At 33.9% G+C, this 9,729-nt stretch overlaps 1 protein-coding gene across 2 annotated transcripts in view; it reads left to right on the top strand.

The window, feature by feature from the left end:
• The first annotated feature begins 539 nt into the window (after positions 1 to 539).
• Positions 540 to 9,729, top strand: part of LOC119832350 (allatostatin-A receptor) — a 97,115-nt gene continuing 87,925 nt past the window's right edge. For both annotated transcript variants that reach the window (XM_038356013.1, XM_038356014.1), the window contains exon 1: positions 540 to 783. The gene's annotated coding sequence lies outside the window, so the exon portion shown is untranslated. The remainder of the gene's footprint in view (positions 784 to 9,729) is intronic.

The raw sequence follows: 9,729 nt of genomic DNA, 5'->3' as shown, positions 1-9,729 counted from the left end.
CGTACCCAATTATTGGGTCCTTGGGAAAGAGTTATATAACTTCTTCACACTTTAGTCTGTCTCCAGACACAAAAGTCGACTATAAATCACTCCGTTGCGACGTGAAATAGACAAACAATAAATACACAGACACCCTTCAGCATTACAGTATTAATAACGATTGAGGCAAATAAAAAGTTGAGAAATAATATGCTAGACTATGAATAGTTGCATTGGTATAAAATCAAATTATTTTTTAATCTATAACAGTACCAAGAGAGTCAGGGTGGGCGGTAATTTATCATATTTTCTAATAAGGTTTTATTTTAATTTTATTTGTAGCTAAAATTCGCATATTTTCTTTCATCTTTTTAACTTTTCCATTACTTATTGATAGACATTTTAATTCGACAATTTTCGCGCTTCCGAGGGTTGTGGATCTTAACCACATGACAAGAGCTTGAAAAGCCTGGTCACTTTTAATTAAAATATAAAATGTCTGACAGCGGCCCACGGTCTACACGCTTCTAGCTCAGTCAGGCTCGGTTCGTCACGGGAGAGCGTCGTAACCGCACTCCAAACTTTGCCAGTTTCGGGCGCGCGAATTCCGAGTTCCATTTTCGAATTCCTTCCCACCACTTTTGACACGTTTGACGTTTAAATTTTTTTTTTCCGTAACGAAGCAGTGGCGTTGGACTTGTAAGTGACTTGTCAATTTTCGTCGAGTGTAGTGAAGTGTAAGGGCGACACTTTGCCCCGTCTTTGCTCATTAAAAGTGGCGGTTTCGTGTCAACAGGATGTGATGTAAGTGCTTTTGTATTCTTTCCATTGGGTTGTGTCAAGTTTGGTTGACGTTTTTCGATGGGACACTTAATGTTGCATCCCATTTCCTTTCGAAACATTATCCATTGATCAAATATTTTCAGGAGTTGTATTTTTTTTATAAATAAGCGAAATGAAGTTATTTTTGACCGAATTTTAAATAGTTCTACTAAAGTCATAATATAAAACGTCTCTTATTATATGAATGTCATTCTGATATATAAATATTTATTCAATCATATTTATTATTATTAATAGAGTTCTCGTTATTTATTGACATAACAATTTGATTAGATCTTTATTAATAGTCTATAATAGGTTGTTTACTCTAAAAGCAAGTATTTATATACATAATAAATAAATGCCAATATGAACAATGAACAAAAAAATCGAATAATGAAAGCCGAAGACGTCGAAACAAATCCAACGTTGGAATGTCCGAAGCAGAAGGAACGGCTCTATGAAGTAGATAATTGTCAAATAAATAAACTTACAAAAATACGCTTTACTTATGATCTACAGACCTATACAAGATAATACGATTAACTCAAAAATATTATATTATCACCGATCCTTGATAAGTGTATAAAGGTTGAAATAAATCTGTCCGTTTGAAACGGTTAAAATTATATCTAAAGGAGTCGGTTACAATCATAGATATCAAAAATACAGGAAGCTAATACAAGTGTGCTTATAACCACAAAACCAGTTATTTTTGATAAATTAATAAGTTTTTTTTTAATTTTTCTTCTTAATGATAATTTGTATAAGGCCGCCTATCAAATTAAGTTTTAGTATTTTTAATCATTTCCTACGAGATTATTCGATTATAAGTTACTTTTGTCATTCAAAAAATTCTAAAAAGGAACACTTTTATTCAAAATCTAGGGTCTAAAGATGGAAAGAATGGTGTCTGTCGATAAGGGTTACAATTTGTATCTTTTAAATATTAATTTGTTTATTTAATTATTATGTTAAAATTAATTCTATGTTTATCTTCGAGAAAAGCATGCGTGGGTTATTTGAAACGCTTAGAACAACACAATATGGTAGCGCAATAAAAATAACAAATTAAAAGTATATACTATACGAGTCTGTTTCCACTAGGTATAAAACTGTTAAAAATATTCAAAAAAGCCACACCCGTTTCCCGTGGCGAACATACAGTACCTATTTTTAATGTGAATAATATTTTTGGAATCAATTAACATATTTTTTTATATATTTAGGTAAATGAATCAGTTGAAAAATTAATCACGTATCCAATTTACGACCGAGCCAACAGTTGCTTAACCTCATTTTTTACAATTGGTTATATAAAAACGTCATCTTGGGAAATGTCTAGCGTGTGACTATCAGGGTTCATAAGATACAGCCTGGTGACATACGTCTCTCTGTCGCCAGGCTTATGATGCAATAGATGGACAGCGAATTCGTTATAATAGGGTCTCGTTTTACCCTTTTGGGTACAGACCCTGAAAAAGGTGGCACCTTTAAGAGTATATATTTTATTCCATCTGTCTTTCCTTAAACGACTGACTACACAAGACAGTCTCAGAGCGAGAGCATAACCTTAATATGTACATTTTAGTTTCAGTATAATTGTCTTTATATGTAACTTCTTGTAACCCGCAGTGTCACTCGTGGTACCCGGGTAAAAACCTATCTGCTAATCCAGACTATACTTATCTCAGTACCAAATTTCATATACATACGAGCCATTTTCGCGTGAAAGAGTAACAAAAATCCATCCATACTTAGAAACTTACGTTTATAATATTGGCAAGATTATAACTCGTATTGTATAAATTATTCACTAAACATTCCCAGTCTCAATTGTTACTAATGCTGCAACAAATTAACACCTACGCACATTTAAATCTAGTTTCTCGGTTTATAAATAAATCTACAACTTTGTTCTAATAAATAACATTCGTTGGAATTATTTACAATTCGCTTTTCCTGTAAATGTATTGCAAGATGGACGATCAAATATTTTAGAGTTTTAATAACCCGAATAAATACTGTTTTAAATGGCGATAAATAAATATCTTTATTAAACTCGCCAATCGGTCGAAGACGCAAAGAGTTATGGTGTTATAGTTTTTGCGAACCTCGTTTGAAAGATCAAGTCAATTGTAAAGAATATTTATAATTGTGTGGTTTTCTATTCAATAAAGACAAGCTTCAGCTTTTAAAGGGCTTTACTCATGTGGTAGGTACATGACATCGCTTCATATAAAAATTACACGATATTTTATAGATCAAACGTCATATATCTTTTGCCGTTTTTGAGTGATGACGCTACAAACATTCACTCACCCATTCAAGTGATCACATTCTAGTATATAGGTATACTCTTTTGCCAGTAACACTGACTGTATAATTAAGGCATACCAATTTTTTTTAATTAGTCTGTTGTTTAATTTATGAAAACGAATAGGAGCTGTAACATATGGCGCGAAATGGGTAAATGATTGACAGATGACATGCAGTGCTGACGGCATTTAAAAAAGGGTTGGGATTCAAACACATTCGCGGCTCAGGTAGTTAAGGAAATGTGGGACAAAATTGGGAATTTTAGAAAAAAAAACAACTAAATTTAATGCAAATGCATGTTCCTAGATAAAATATGATACTACGAATATTATAAATATCGTTTGCTTCCCGGGCTTCGTAGTGACTGGATAAAAAATTGCTTATTCGATAAAAACGTACATATTAATAAATACAAAAAATTTAAAAGAAATGTAAAAGGCGATGATGAGAATTCGCAAGTAAAATAATGTCCACAGAATAAAGTAAAGTGCGCCAGAGCAAAGCTTGTGGAAAACTAGTATTGAAATAAATTTGAAATTACTTGACGCGGAAAGAGTAAAAGAAACCGGAGAACGCTTCTGTGTCTCTTTGTTTAAACGAAATTAACTTTAACTTCATTCACAATGGAAAAAGTATTGTTTAAGATTGCTGGTAAATGATATCCCCAGTTTTCCACACAATTACTATTCGTAAAAACCAATTTTATTTAAACGGATTTGTTTTTTTTTTATTAAGTTACTCAACTAAAAAAAAGTTTGTATTCAATATGCGTATCTATATATTAACCTAACTCTTTATAATATTATTTAATCTGTAGTAGAGTTAGAAGACAGTCACTAAACTTACGCAGTAGATTATTTTTATTTACTAACTCTGGAGACTTTAGCTTCATTGAATATATAGAAAAAATTGATCATAAGGCGAGATTAGAACCTGTGTCTCTTTTATGGCAGAGCAAGCAAAGTAGCAGGTGGCCCACCTGTTAAGTGGTCAACACCGCCCATAAACACTTGCAACACTAGATGTGTTACAGGTGCTTTGCCGGCCTTTCAGGGACATATACGCTCTTTTCTTGAAGGCCCCAATGTCGTAATTGTTCGGGAACACCGTAGCTGGTAAATCGTTCCAAAGCTTGACCGTACGCGGAAAGAAGTTGCGGGTGAAGCGTACGGTGGTGGACCGCCAACCATCCAGATGGTGCGGATGGAATTGGTTTTTAGCCATACCATGGTGACTGGCCACCCACGGATCCCAGCTGAGCAATCGAATTTCCTCTACCTAGTCAGAGCAAACTTTTCAAATTAGAGAATATAATTATATTTTGTAAGTTACTTTGCGCGGCTTGCTCAAAAGTGATTAGCCTATGTAAATCATGAACTAACTGTTTTGTTCAGTTGCTTCCGAAACATCCTTATTATCTACACACTAACGGTTGCCCCGACTTCACCCGTACATATATGCCACTGTGAGGATACCGCTCCCTAATTGTGAAAGAAATCTTGAAATCGGTCGTGCAGTTTTGTATGAAAACATTACAAACATACACACATATATTATACACACCAATTTTTCCTCGTTATAATACAAGGTAACATAGTAAAAGTAAATCACGATTTCAATTATTACTTTCCATCTTTACTTATACTAATATATACAATAAAAATGTATTTGATAGAATCTTAAAATCAAAAAGAGAAATAGCAGAAACTTTGACACCATTTCTACGATCGAAGATCTCGTAACAATTATTCTTATAAGAAATTACACAGGAAGGAACTCAAATGAGCAAATTGTCGAGTGGGAGGATAAACACGCTGAGATGAGGAAAGGGTCGCACTTAGCTGTATCAATATGTACTGGACAAACGTCCAGTGAATTAATACTTGAGCAGTCTGGATTTGTAAGGATACCCGAGCCCTTTGGCTCCATTCGGATTGAAGGATAAGAAGGTACCTATGTATAGATCTAATTTATAAATAAATAAATAGCGTTAACACTTTCTTCATACCAATTTTTTCAAATGACATAGCGGACATCTGCGCTGGTGGTTCGTCTGATGGTCAGCGATCATCACAGTGAGGGAAGAGTGAGGAAATGGAAACGGGCCTCTGGTTCCTCCACACACCGAATGAAACCTGCCTATCTTCTGTGCTGGTGTAGTACCTTCCCCGGTACGAGCTGGCCCAATTCGTACAAGATCTTGCTTGACTCCCAGTTTCATTAGAGATGGGCTGGATAGAATAACCTGAAACACTACCGATTCAGTCCTACTATATCCTTCCTACTAATATTATATAAGGATGTGTGTGTGTTTGTTGCTCTTTCACGCAAAAACTGCTAAACCGATTGCTATGAAATTTGGTACGTAGATAGCTGGACAACTGGAATAACATATAAGCAACTTTTCTTCCCGATATTCCTATCGGGTTTTCCACGGTTTCACGCGCTTTACAAGTATGATTTAATAAATAATCCGGTCTTACGCGCGTGAAACCGTGGGGTGCAGCGTTTTCGTAATTGAGAATTATAATTGGTGGATGGTTCATATTAATCTCTTAGTTAAGACAAAGCAAACAATAACAACGACACGGTCATAAGATAAATCCATAATCCCAAAGCGTTTTCCGATGTTGATCAACTTTCATCAGTTTAAAACAATATTGAATTAAAACACAATCCGTCATTTCGACTCCAATACGTCTTCGGACACAAACAACTTATGGAATATTCGGGAAGGTTGCTTTGTTTCTGTCGCGAATTAGGTCAGACCAGTGGTTAACGTTAAAGTTTTTACCAAATACCAAACTACGCTCGGGGGAGGAATTTGAATGCATTGTTTTTGTTGTTTGTCAGAAGTTTTAAGGAATATAATATATATATTGCTGGAACGTGACTCGAATATTTAAATACTTGGAATCTGTTTGGACGATAAAAATAAATTTCGCATAAACGCTGAACACAACATCTTGATGAGATAGACAATATTATTTTAAAGTAGACGGTGTGGATTGTGGGTTCTTATTAGTTTAAAACTGGAGTATCTGTTTATTTATTATGAACTAGCTTGTCGCCCGCGGCATCGCCCGCATAGAATTCGCTTATATCGCGTGACATGGTAAGGAGTATTTTCTTAAAGTATGGTTTGTTATGTCCCACGTTTAGCTCCATCTTCATACCAAGTTTCATCAAAATCGGTTTGACAATAACAAACTTTCATTTAAAGTTTCATCCCCTCTTTCAACCCTTTCTACCCTTTTTTCGCGATAAAAAGTATCCTATGTTCTTTCCCAAGTTCAGTTCTATCTTCATACCAAATTTTATCAAAATCGGTTCAGTGGTTTAGGCGTGAAAGCGAAACAGACAGACAGAGTTACTTTCGCATTTATAATTTTAGTAGGGATGAGATGCAAAAAAAAGAAACTAAACGAACTTCAATTCCCAAAATGTTCACGTAAGCGTGACAAATAATTATTTTCAATTAAATTTTGTATTTATAATTCCAAGAGATTACTAGACAGAGATTTTTAGACTACAAGAAGACTTAAAACGAAAATCCGGGATATAGTGAGGAAACCGGCATGTCGAAGAATCAAAAGTTCAACGACATGTGACCTCTGCCAACCCGCACATGGCCAACGTGGTGAATAAGACTGAACCCTCATAGTAACCTGGAGTCCCTAGACCTCTAAGATAACTTTTATCAGCGGAAATTACTCAAGAAACTAGACCTAGATCTATTTATATTATGCAGAGATAGTTTTGTTATTCCTTATCCTAGATAATAAAATAACACTTCATCCATTATTCTTAGCAACCATCTGCCCACTTGTCTTGAACAAAAAATACAATAGCTCCTATATAAAACACCGAACAGAGCTGTAAAACTCTCATATTTATAAGGGCTTCGTCCCATCTGCTTGTTTAAAGTTAAGGGGACATTTTTGTATTTATTAATTTACAAAATGTTTTTATAGACTCGACGTTTGCTTTGTGCCTTCTTCCAATCATTATTTCCCTTCCAGTTATTTGAAATTTTACATTTTTTTTATAAAGGTAAAATTTTTAAAGATCTTTTGATCGGTGTTAAATAAAGAAATAGAACGATTCAAAGTTAAAACAAATCTAATTGGCAATAAATGAGGAAAAATTTCTTCAAACTTCAATGGAATTTTTTCACGTCTTAATATTCTGGAAGCTTTCATATTTTACAGTATTAATAGAAGCAAATTCCGAAGAAGAAAAGGCAGTATTGATGTTTGAAATGCTTATGAATAATTAACAGTTTCCTTGTGGAAATAGTATGCAAAGACTCTATTACGACGAATCTTGGGTCTCAATAATTATTTTTGTAGTTTTTAAAGAATTGCTTGCAATTTTATACATGAAAAATTTTATCGTGCGCAATTCTCCAGGCCCTCTACCAAATCCATATAATCAATGCACAAGCTGAAACACTAACCTCATCTTTGTTCTTCTTCGTTTGTGTAATTTTATATATGTGTTGTGTAATTGTATCTATTTCATGCTTTTTATCTGTATAATTTCTATCATTGGTGTGTTGTGCTATCTCTGATAAATAAATGTTTCTTTCTATCTTTTTTAACCAATCCGTTGCCGTCGATTGTACCCGATAGCGTTAAATCATAGTCATCTACAATGATGACATGTAATGTCACTATTATAAAAAATTTAAATAGAAATAGAAATACAATCACTTTTATTTGCCACAACTTAAAATATAATTTACTTACATCTAAAACAGAATTGATTTAGCTCTATGGATTTAGTACCCTGAAACTCAAATAGATTTAAGATTAAGGGTGTGACACATTGCACTCATAGAAAGAAGTCACAAGTAGTATTAAATTGTATTGCTTTTGTATAATCTATGGTCACAAGCCAGGGGAAAGTCAAAGATCGAGTTAGTTTTGTTGATTTGTCCATAATTATTTTTTTCTCTTTGTATTTTTATTCTTTCGTTTCGTTTCTCTTTCTCTGATCTCAACATTTTGTTGTTTCTTATCTGCTCGCGGGAAGGCTTTTGACTTGTCTCTTCCAACACTAGATATTAACCTATTCATGTACTAAAATGTTATATACCTATTATTTTATACTAGCTGCGCCTGGCGGTTTCACCCGCGTAAGTCCCATAGGAATGTCGGGATAAAAATTTTCTTATATGTTATTCCAGTTGTCCAGCTATCTACATACCAAATTTCATTGCAATCGGTTCTGTAGTTTTTACGTGAGAGAGTAACAAACTCACATACATCCTTACAAACTTTCGCATTTATAATATCAGTAGGATTAAACCAGATACGTGCAATACTGCCGTACCCTAAACAGGCAATAGTTAAGACATCCTCATTCAATGTTACTATTTATTCTGAGACATCAAAAGAAGTGTTTGCCATAAAAGAAAATGTTAACGACGTCATAATGTAGGCGTCAAAGATTTTTACGACGCAAAATGAATTGTTATATCTAGAGCGCTATAAAATTGATGGATATATAAGCTTTTCTCATACGAATTTCCATTAGAAATTATATGCATTTCATACATATATGAATATCGCATAACTTTTATAGACTTTTTGTTTTTATTTTAGAGCGGGCAACCGATCTGGTTGTTTGTCTAATCATTGATGTAAGCAGGTCTCCACCGCCTGTCGCGGACGAATTCTAACAAGCACCCGTGGCCCCTTCACTTATGTGGCTCGTCAGAACACAGTGGGGTTTTAGTCGGTAGGAATCCGACATAGCCCACGACCTCTTCCTCGGGGGCCGTTGCTATCTATGTAAGATTTCCTCACTATAAAAAAAAGGTCTCCACCGCCCATGAAAATATGCAGAAGTAGGACCTCTGAAAATGCGTTTGCCGCTTTTTAAGGGTAATAAACAAGGGATTAAGGAAAAGTATCGTCCACATCAATTAAATAATGAAGAAAGAAGGCTTACTAAATGAAAAATAGTAGCATTCGAATGCTTATATCGCTTTTAATGGGAATGTGATATCTTCACCGGTACAAATTGGCCCAACTCGTGCTGAAGCGTGCATAATTTAAACATGAAATTTTAAAAATACAATGACTAAATTATTACAAATAAATTAATGATATTGGTCATTTGAATCGTGATTATCAACCTGAATGGTTACGACCCTTTACTAATCAAAACTAATACTACAAATTCGTAGAAAATTAAATATCCGAATATTAAAGGTTATAAACAACATATAAGTAGTTGTGTGTAGAAAATTTAACATCAGTAATGTATATTATATATGTATATATATTATATAGAAGCGGGTAAAAAATTTAATGTCTTTTTTATTTCACGTTTTATATAACTACATATTAAGCATTAAAGTGTAAGTTTGTCTAAATTTGTGACTTATGTTAATAATGTATTAGTTGAGAGGGCTTATGAATCTATGGTCCTTGTCAATACATTTTATGTTTTAGTTTACGCTCTAAAGTCTACGTCTATGTAAAAAAGATTAAGAAATAAATATGTATTATTATTATAGAATATTGTCGCTTAACTACAGGGCTATTGCCCTCTATACATCCTTACACAGGGTACTCCCTGGTTTTTTTTTTTTTTTTT

Source organism: Zerene cesonia, chromosome 15 (genome assembly GCF_012273895.1).
Source record: "Zerene cesonia ecotype Mississippi chromosome 15, Zerene_cesonia_1.1, whole genome shotgun sequence".
NCBI lineage: Eukaryota > Metazoa > Arthropoda > Insecta > Lepidoptera > Pieridae > Zerene > Zerene cesonia.
This window is presented reverse-complemented; position numbering and strand designations above follow the sequence as displayed.